The sequence below is a fragment of the Diospyros lotus genome, chromosome 14, assembly GCF_014633365.1.
Source record: "Diospyros lotus cultivar Yz01 chromosome 14, ASM1463336v1, whole genome shotgun sequence".
In the NCBI taxonomy this organism is placed as follows: Eukaryota; Viridiplantae; Streptophyta; class Magnoliopsida; order Ericales; family Ebenaceae; genus Diospyros; species Diospyros lotus.
The window spans coordinates 8,547,089-8,558,112 of NC_068351.1; positions in this window are offsets into that span (position 1 = coordinate 8,547,089).

An 11,024-nucleotide genomic window follows, 5' to 3' on the forward strand; every position below is an offset into this window, starting at 1 on the left:
AGGTTTAGCAAGCATGTATACTTCCCCAGATTCACATTGAGTAGACACCACATTTGCTTCATTACTTTCTTTTTCTTTTTGTCTATTCTTTTCTATGTAGCAATCTTTAATATAGTGTCCAGTTTTACCACATCCATAACACTTTCTGCCTTTTGTTTTTCCTTGAGATTTAGATCTTCCTCTTCCCTTTTTCTTATAGTTTTTATTTTGTCCCTCACTACCCTTAGTTTGGGACCTACCCCTCACATAGTGAACCTCTCCACTTCTCCTATCATTTCTTTCAGCTTTTATCTCTTTTTCTTTAATTTTAAGAGACTCTACTACAATGTCAGGAGTAAGGGTATCTCTACCATACATAATGGCACTCTTAACATCCTTATACATATCAGGTATAGCATTCAAGAGGATGATAGCTTTGTATTGATCAGATAGGGTTTCACCAGTATTATTGATATCTTGTACCAATTTGTTAAAAACATCAAGATTATCATCAATATCTTTTGAGGGATCAAGCTTAAAACTAAAAAAGCTCTCAAGTAGGAAGAGTTTGTTAGGGGTGGATTGAGTTAGGTAAAGGGATTCAAGTCTTTTCCATAATTCTTTAGTTGAATCTAATTTTCCTACCTTTCTCAAAACGGAATCTGAAAGATGAAGAATGATAGAAGTATATGCTAGTTCATCCATCTCTTTTTGTTCTTCTGTGATATCAGAAATTACAATTTCTTTTCCTTCCTCAGATGTACTAGGTTTGACAAAACCAGTTAAAGCCTTAGACACCTTTTGTTGAACTAGAATACCTTTCATTTTCTGTTGCCATATAGCAAAATCCCCTTTACCATTAAAAACTCCTAACTCAAAGTGTTGAGAAGACATGATGCACACAGCACACAAGAGACAGATTTTAAAATTAGATGCACAAACTGACACTTAGACAGATTACTGGTAGCTTAACAATTCACAATCAAAAACAGATAATCAGGCAAGAGACCAATCACACAGAATCACACAGAACCCTAGAGATAACAGCAAACAATGGTTACCAACCACAGGGTAACCCCCAAACTAATGGCCACCCCCACACGATGGCCTGCTAGGTACTGAAAACATAAACTAGGGTTTTAGAAGGATCTCACCGAGCGGACTGACTTTCAGTCCGAAGCTGAAACAGAAATAACCAACCAAGCGTCCTTGGTCTGAGCATACCACCGAGGAGAGCCGCGCGCCACCACCGGAGGTGCGCTTCAAAGACCAGAGATCGAGTAGCAGGGCCACGAGCCTTAGTACTGTCGGATCAACGAGAGAGACTCTAGGATCCGAGTACTAGGGTTTCGGTCGCGGTCACCACAGAAGGCTCTGATACCAGTTTGTTGGGAAAAACCTCGCACATAGAGCACTGGTTAGTCCACCTAACAAGCGAAAGCAAGCACAAAGCTATATATATAAACAACAAAATCAAAAGGATTAGAACAATACTTCCCTTGGTTGAAGGATAAGGATTCCAAGGCTCAGTCGTCCAATACCACACAAGGTAACACCAAGGATCGGATTCCAAACTGAAGCTAAACACCCAGCCCAAAACCCCTTTCGGTGAGGTACCCGGAAAACCTAACTGATGAACCCACAAAAGGCAAAGCTCACAAAGAACGAAGGCAACACTCGGCTCCTCTCTTCCTGTCTCTCTTGCTCTCTGTTTTTCCCACACTTAAACCCTAGATAACAACGAGTATATATAGCCATCAAACCAGCAAAAAATCCGCCTGAAAGAGGGATAACAAAACCTGGATTATAGGATGGATAATACTCAAAGGATGACGACGAAAACACGGAGCAATCTGAAATCGCCATAACAGATGGATAGGGTTTCGAATCGCAACAGGAAAGGGGATAAGAGAGAATCGGCCGAACGAGCAAAGGGGAGAGAGAGCAGATTAGTTCAACCAACAGCTTATATATGGGCGTCTCACTGAGGCTTTGGGCTGGGCCAAAATATGGCCTGAGCTGCTTGGGCCAGGCTTGGCCCAAACCCCCTCAAATAAGGCCACATAGCTTCTTTTGGGCCATCTCCTTTTTGGGCTGCCATTTGTGTGGATTGGACATTTGGTTTGCTATCAATCCTGGGCCCTAAGGCCTATGATAGATTAGCCCACATCATAGCCTTGGGCTTAGTTAGGGAGAAAAAACCAACAATAAGATTAAGAGGTAATGGGCTGGCATTGGAGCTCCAAAGTCAAGTCAAGTCAATATAGTTTTGTTTTTCTTTTTCGGGTGTAAAAGGTGAAATTTCTATTTTAAGAGTTTTTCATATACTATCCCATGTACATGGGAGGGGTTAATCACAAAATACGACGACTCCTAAGATAAGAGGCACAGTACACAATGTCCACAAAAAATCACCCTTACAAGAGGATGAAATTTTCATACTACGACTATCATGACTCGAACTTGTATTTTTAAGTGTAATTTTCTATCCTATGAACCATCTATCCTATGCCTCTGGGGCTTTGTTTTTCTTTCTTTATTCTCTTTCTTGGTTCTTTCAATCTTTTGCCATTTTCTCAAGAGTAATTAAAAAGCATTAATTCTTAATCCATCCTTAAGAGAGATTATCGTAATTAATTAAGAAGCTACACTTCACATACATAGGCTCGGACCTACACTGTGACCCAAGAGACCATTGTCTCATGGCCAAAAAATTTTGCCAATTCAGGACTCATAAATTTGGGAATAAATTGATCATTTTGCTCTTATTTTAAAATAATAATTTTGCCCTTGTATAAAATTTCTCCTTCCCCAAAATTTGCAAAATGCCTAACATTTCTCTCTCTCTCTTTCACTCTCTCAAAAATACTTATTTTAATCACTACTTTTCCTTCTTATAATTAAGACTCAATAATTATTTTTTATTTTAACACTTTTATAATGCCACAACCAATTGGATTTGGTTCCTATTCAATCCTAAACTCGTTATATATATATATATATATATTTGCTGATGTTGCTCATTTAGTGTTGTCTAAAAATTAAGATTAATTACAATACATAAATAGATTAAAATGTTGTATTAGTTGATCAGACAATGGGTTAAGACATGCGTGCAATAGCTGACTCTTTAGGATATATTATATGATAAAATAGATTGAATAGATAGACTATGTTGTCTATTAAAAAAAATCTCAAATAATTTAATTATGTTAATTTAATTAATATTTTTATCTTTAAAATTGTAAAGAAAGTAGTTTTTAATTGATCATTTTAAAATTTTTTTATTTTATTTTTTTGATATAGTATGAATATTTATTTATTTTTTTGATATTTTATTATAAAAAATAAAATTTAAATATACACAACATTTAGGTGCCATTTTTATATTTCTAGTCAGGCCCATAATGAAACAATAAAAAACCAACAACATCTCTGAATCCGTGGTTCCCTCCTCAGTAGCAAGACGGGACGTGCCATTAATTAATTAATAATGGCGCACTTCCACTCACGAAGGAGCTTTATTCTGTTTCTTGATTCTTTCAAAATTTTATCTTTTTCTTAAAAGTAATAATTAAAGATTCCGCAAGAGAGATTACCTTAATTAATTAAGAAGCTACACTACACATACATCATCATAAAATAAAATACTAAAAACCCAACGTCTCTAAATCCATGTTTCCCTCCTCACTCACTAGCAGGGTGTTCGGCTTACCCTATTTTAAGATCGCTTTTTTTAATTTTTTTTTTTGAGAAATACTACTTTTCCCCTCTAAGCTACCCCTTGACTACCCAAATATTTTTTAATATTTTTTATCTTCTCATTCTTTTTCCTTGCCAGCCATTGTTTCCCCTCCCTCTCCCTCTCCCTCTCTCACATGACGCTCTCTCCGTCTCGGCTCTGTCTCGGCTCTATCTCTCACGAAACCCCCCATCTCCATCTCATTAATTAAACATATTTAATTAATTGAATGTTTAAATTATAAAATTAAATTATTAATGTACTTATAGTATATTTTTTGTTATTAAATTATTAAGTTATTTGATCAAATAACTTAATTTATTAAGTTGCAAAAATTTGATATTACTAACAAAAAAAAAAATGTATTACAAGTACATTTATAGTTTAATTTTATGATTTAAATTAATTAAATGTATTTAATTAATTAATGAGACAGAGAGAGAAGGGGGTTCGTGAGAGATAGAGCTGAAAGGGAGAGAGAGTCATACGAGAGAGCGAGAGGGGACAACAATGGCCGGTAAGAAAAAAGAATGGGTGAATCAGCTTGTGGTTTAGAGAGAGAAGCTCTCACTGGGTGGGGGAAACCCCACCCGGCTGCCTCATTGCGTGACTTGCTCAGGGTCTTTCTTCGCTGCATCTTCTTGAATCTACTCAGGAGTTGCAAGTTGCTGGGATCTTCAGTCCTTAGCAGTGGTTTACGCTATTCGTAGCTGTTCATTTGCCTTGTCTCTTTGCAGCGGGGTTTGTTTCGTTCTCATATGATGCTTTTCGGCTCGTGTTTTACGATGGGGGTAGTGGAGGTCTATCAGATCTCTGCTGTTTCTTTTCGGTTTGCGCATGCTGGTCATTGCGTTGGTGCTGGGCCGCATCTGTGGAGCGGTGTTCTTCTTTGGGTGATTTTCGATCCTCATTTGCTGTGTTCAAATCTGGGTTACAGAGATCTGGATATGTTCGCGCATGGGTTGCTGAAATCTTACCCTGTCGCATCTGGGTTGCAATGTTCTGGGATCTGATGCTGCTTACAGGTTTTTGTGCTGGTTCTCGCCCAGATCCGGAGCTGGGTTCCAATCGGTGCAAGAGTATTGCAGATGTGTCTCCTGGTTCATGCGATTTCTGCTGTGTTTTGCATTTGGGTTGCGCTGTTTCTCAGATTCTTTATTGATTTTGTGAGATTTCGATGCTGGATCTGAAAATTTCGCGTTCATTTGTACTGTTCGCATCTGGGTTATTGTGTTTTCAGTTTTCCTTTTGAATTGGGTGTCCACCGAATTTAAGGATTATTGATTTCATTGTGCCTGAGGATGTATTTGATGCTATATTTTCTGTGCGCGATGGGCTTTGAATCTGTTCGGCCCGTTCTATATCGTTGCATGAGTATAGCAGATTGCTCTTCCGTTTTTGAGCTCTACTTGCTGGATGTTTTTCCGATTGGGGGTTTTTCGATTGAAGGTCGTTTGCGGTATTGAGTGTCACAATTGACAAGGTTATACACAACCCACTCACACAATTCAACACCGCAACCTCCAAAACTCAACGGGAATTTCTCTACCCCGCTGGTTTATTGTATTGAAAATGCAGAAAATACAGCGAACAATAGAAGAATCCAGAAGAAGATGAGAGAAAAAGGAGAATTATAGAGACGAGAGGTGAGAAAAGTCAGGTTCGACAACTATTCACGTGGTTTCTCCTTAGCTAACTGACTATTTATACCTTTTTCCTTAAAGCGCATCTGCAAAAAGAATATAAAATGTAATACAATAGATGTAATAAACGTAATAAGACGGCACCGTTTAGTTCGAAGGCGTTCGAGACAAAATTTGATCAATTCCGCTGCTTTCGATTTCTTCTCTTCCCTTTCCCCACCCAATCCTTGAGCAATTTAGCTGGGCCTTCCAGATTGGCTGGCGGACCCACGTGACATCCCTCTCGCTTACCATAACCTTGTCCCCAAGTTTCGAAGTTTGGAAATTTCTTCAATATTTCTTCAGCTGATTCCCAGGTGGATTCTTCGAGACTACGATTCTTCCATTTAATCAGCCATAAGATCACCTTGCCCCTCTTTTTCGGTAAGTCCTTTGTTTGTAAGATTTTCTCAGGGTAAAATACTATGTCTTGGCTTGGATCTGCAGTGGGGAGTGCAGCCACTTTTACTGCTTGATCCCCTATTTTCTTCTTGAGAAGAGAAACGTGAAAAATGGGGTGTATTTTAGCTGTCTCAGGGAGGGCTAATCTGTAGGCCACTGCTCCAACCTTTTTTGTGATTTCATAAGGGCCATAAAATCTGGGGCTGAGTTTGTAATTCACTCTTTTGGCCAAAGACTGTTGCTGATAAGGGTGCAACCTCAGATACACCCATTCTCCCACCTGAAATTCTCTTTCTATTCTTTTTTTGTCTGCATAGAACTTCATTCTAGATCGTGCTTGTCCCAGACTCTCCATAAGCTTCTTATCCATCTGATACCTTTCCTGTAATACTTCTTCAACTGAGGCTACTTTTGTCTACTGATAAGGCCCCAAAGCCAAATGAGGTGGAAGAAAACCATATAAGACTTCAAAAGGGGTTCTTTGGATTGCAGTGTGATGAGTGGTATTGTACCACCAATCTGCTAATGATAGCCACTTAATCCATGTCTTAGGCTGAGTATACGACATACATCTCAAGTATAATTCTAAGCACTGATTGAGTCTCTCAGTCTGGCCATCCGTCCGGGGATGGTAGGCTGAGCTCATTTGTAGTTTAGTCCCCAAAAGTTTGAATAACTCTTGCCAAAAGATACTAGTGAACACTTTATCTCTATCTGAAACAATACTCTGAGGGATGCTATGTAATTTACCAATGTTGTCCAAGAATATTAGTGCTATCTTCTTGGCAGTGTAAGGGTGCTGCAGTGCTATAAAGTGGTCATATTTGGTAAGCCGGTCCACAATCACTAGTATAACTGTTTTGCCCTCAGAGGAAGGTAAGCCTTCAATAAAATCCATAGAGATATGACTCCACGGTTGTGTAGGTTCTGGTAAAGGTTGGAGTAGGCCAGGGTATGGTACATGCTAATTTTTACACCTCTGGCAGACCTCACATTGCAGCACTATTTTCTTAATGTCTTGGGTCATTCCAGGCCAGTAAAATTGTTGCTTGGCTCTGTGGATACTTGCTTGTATCCCTGAGTGTCCCCTTTCTTGCGAATCATGTATGCATTGTATAAGCTTCTGTCTGATTTTCCCACTAGCACCAATGTATAGTTTCCCTTTGTACCTTAGAACTCCATTGTGATATTTATAGTTAGTAGCTGCATTAGAATCCAAGGTTAGCGACTGGATAATGTTACTGGCAGCCTGGTCTCCCTCATAACTTTCTATAACCTCTTGTACCCAAGCTGGAATCTGTGTTGTAACAGCATTGCATTCCTCAGCAATCTCAAATCTCCTGGAAAGGGCATCTACAACACAATTCTCAGTCCCTTTCTTATATTGGATTTCATAATCGAGCCCCATTAGTTTGGTCAACCACTTTTATTGCAAAGGAGTGGTGATTCTCTACTGAAGAAGGAATTTGAGAGATTGATGATCAGTTTTTATTACAAAATGATGCCCTTCTAAGTAATGTCTCCATTTACTAACTGCAGATACCAAAGCTAACAATTCCTTCTCATATATGGACAGCCTCAATTTTCCAGGGCCAATTGCTGTACTGTAATAGGTTATAGGTCTTCCTTTCTGCATCAGAATAGCCCCTAAACCACCATAGCATGCGTCAGTTTCCACTGTGAATGGGAGATCAAAGTCAGGCATAGCTAGTACAGGGGTTGTGCTCATGGCTGTTTTGAGATGGTTAAAAGCTGATTCAGTAGCCTCACTCCAAATGAAACCATCTTTCTTTAGTAGATTCGTCAGGGGCTTAGCTAACGATCCATAACCTCGAACAAACCTTCTATAATATCCAGTGAGCCCCAAAAAACCCCTGAGCTGCTTCAAGTTCTTGGGAATAGGCCAATTTTGCATAGCTTTTATTTTTGTAGGATCAACAGACACTCCATGTTGATTAATGATATGGCCCAAATACTCAACTTGTGGTTGTCCAAAATTACATTTACTGAGTTTGGCAAACAACTGATTCTCCCTCAGCACCCTTAATACAGTCCTTAGATGGTTGCAGTGGCTCTTAATATCTGGACTATACACCAGTATATCATCAAAAAACACCAAAACAAATTTTCTCAAGTAACTTTGGAAAACCTTGTTCATTAAACTTTGGAAAGTGGCAGGAGCATTGGTCAGCCCAAATGGCATGACCTTAAATTCATACAACCCCTGGTGAGTTCGGAAAGCTGTTTTATACACATCCTCCTTTTTAACCCTGATCTGATGATATCCAGCCCTGAGGTCTATCTTAGAAAAACACTTAGCCCCATTTAATTCATCCAATAATTCATCTATCATTGGCATTGGATATTTGTCTTTGATGGTTAATTGGTTTAATTGTCTATAATCAACATAAAACCTCCAGGTTCCATCTTTTTTTTTAACCAGTAAAACAGGAGAAGCAAATGGGCTGCTACTAACCTGGATGACCCCTGAGTCCAGCATCTCTTGTACCAGTCTCTCCACTTCTGTTTTCTGTACAAAAGGGAACCTGTACGGTCTCAATTTAAAAGGTTGTGCCCCTTCCTTAAGCACAATCTGATGCTCATGGCACCTTTCAGGGGGCAAGCCTGTTGGAGTTGAAAAGACATCTTCAAATTCATCTAGAATTGGTTTGATATCTTCAGGCACATCTGTTAACTCTCCTTCTTCTAGTGAATATAGCTGAGCCATTATGCCATATTCATGGTCCTTCAACCAAGCTTCTAACTCCACACCAGTCATCATTGCAATGTTGCTACTATTTTCCCTCCTGAAGGTCACTGTTTCTCCTTTATATTTGAAACTCATATAGCCCTCTGCGAAGTCACAAGTAATTGGCCCATATTGGCTCAGCCAGTTAACCCCTAACACCATGTCACTTCCCCCTAAGTTTAGGGTTCTCAACTGAAATTGGAACTCATAATTTTGCATCTGCCAGCAGATGGGTTGGTACATAATCCTGCTCTCCAGTTTTTCACCATTGGCCACTCTCACAATCATAGGGTTGTTCTTTTTGATTGTATACCCTAATGCTTTCACTAACTTCTCACCAATGAAGCTATGTGTGCTTCCACTATCAATCAAAATTGATACCCTCCTGCCCTTCACCCTCCCCTGTATTCTGATGCACTTATGCTTAGTATTTCCCCACAAAGCATTCATAGAAATTTGCATCAATTCCTCAGTGTCATTCTTATCATCAGAACCTTCTTCCCTTGGTTCTGGTTCTTTCCCATTCTCCTCTTCATCTACAACAATGAAATTCAGCATTCTGTTCTTGCAAACATGATCTGGTGTGTATTTCTCATCACACTTAAAGCACAGTCCTAGGCTTCTTTTGGTCTGAATATCGGTTGGGGTAATGGTTTTGTATTTATTTGTTGGGTTTAGTGAGCTGGTGGGGTTTGGTATTTGGGCAGCGTTGAAATTTTGAGTGTATGGGAAGTTTGGTTTCTGAGAGGGGTAAGTTTTTAAAGGTAGGGTTGGCTTCTGAGGTTTGGAGTTTCTGGATAAGGCATGGATGGTTGCTTCTTGTAAAAGGGCAATCTCAAAGGCTTGGGATAATGAGTGGGGTTTCATTATCTTCACCATAGACTTGATTTCCTCCCGGAGTCCACTGGTGAAGATTGATATGTAATAGCTCTCAGGCAAGTGGGGTAGAGCCATCATGACTTGTGCCTTTAATTCCTCAAACAACTCCTGGTATTCACTCACTCCATTTTTTTGTTTGATTTTACTAAAGGTCTCAATTACTTCTTCACCCGTGGTCTCTGCAAATCTCTTACACACCTCCGTTGCAAATACTCCCCAGCTAGCATTAGGATGACTAGCTATAAAACTATGAAACCATATGTCTGCTTTCCCCCTTAAGTACATCTCAGCTATGCCAACTCTCAAGTCATCAGGCACTTGATGAATTTGAAAATATTTTCTGGCCTTCCGCAGCCATTCCTTAGGCCCCTCTCCATTAAAATAAGGGAAATCTATTTTAGGTAGCTTAATATTCATTCTACCATCAGATTTGCCAGAGGTGTAATAAGAATTACCAGGAACTGCAGCCAGAATTCCAGTTCCAGAGAAGCAAGGCGAACCGGATGCTTTTTCCATCTTCTCCTTTCCATTTCCCTTTCCATTAGCCATTTGAGCCATCATTGAGAGAACAGATTCATATTTATCTACCGTATCAGCCATCCTCTTATTCATTTCCGCTATGGCTCATTCGATTGTATCAAGTCTCCCAGTTATTCTTTCATCTACAGCCTTCACAGAATTCTTCACATCCTGGAAGGCTACTTCCAATTCACTGATCTCCTTATCGTATCTCTTAAAGTGTTCTTCCATGCCCTTGTTTCTGGTTTCCATATCCCTATTAGATCTGAACCACTCTGATACCAATTGTCACAATTGATAAGGTTATACACAATCCACTCACACAATTCAACACTGCAACCTCCAAAACTCAATGGGAATTTCTCTACCCCACTGGTTTATTGTATTGAAAATGCAAAAAATACAGCGAACAATAGAAGAATCCAGAAGAAGATGAGAGAAGAAGGAGAATTACAGAGGCAAGAGGTGAGAAAAGTCAGGTTCAACAACTATTCACGTGGTTTCTCCTTAGCTAACAGACTATTTATACCTTTTTCCTTAAAGTGCATCTGCAAAAAGAATATAAAATATAATACAATAGATGTAATAAACGTAATAAGACGGCACCGTTTAGTTCGAAGGCGTTCGAGACAAAATTTGATCAATTCCGCTGCTTCCGATTTCTTCTCTTCTCTTTCCCCACCCAATCCTTGAGCAATTCAGCTCGGCCTTCCAGATTGGCTGGCGGACCCACGTGACATTGAGGGGTCGCGATTGGTCATTTCGGATGGGAATCCACTCGATTGGGATGTGAAGGCGAGCTGGGTTCTGTTTCGGTGGGTGTTCGCTGGTTGGAGTCTCTAATGGTTGTTCTGATTGGGGTCGGATCGTGGGGTGACTACTGCTTGACGAGTCCCTCGTTGCGGAATGGGGCTTCTTCTTGGGGGTTCGGATGGGAATTTCTACTTGCTATGGCTGTCCGCAGGTTGGCTCACTTCGTTTTGAGACCGATCTGTGTGTTGAGTCTTATGCTTGATGGCCGCTGCTGGTTGGATTTTACTGATTGAATTCCTGTTTTTTGTCCGCGGTGTGG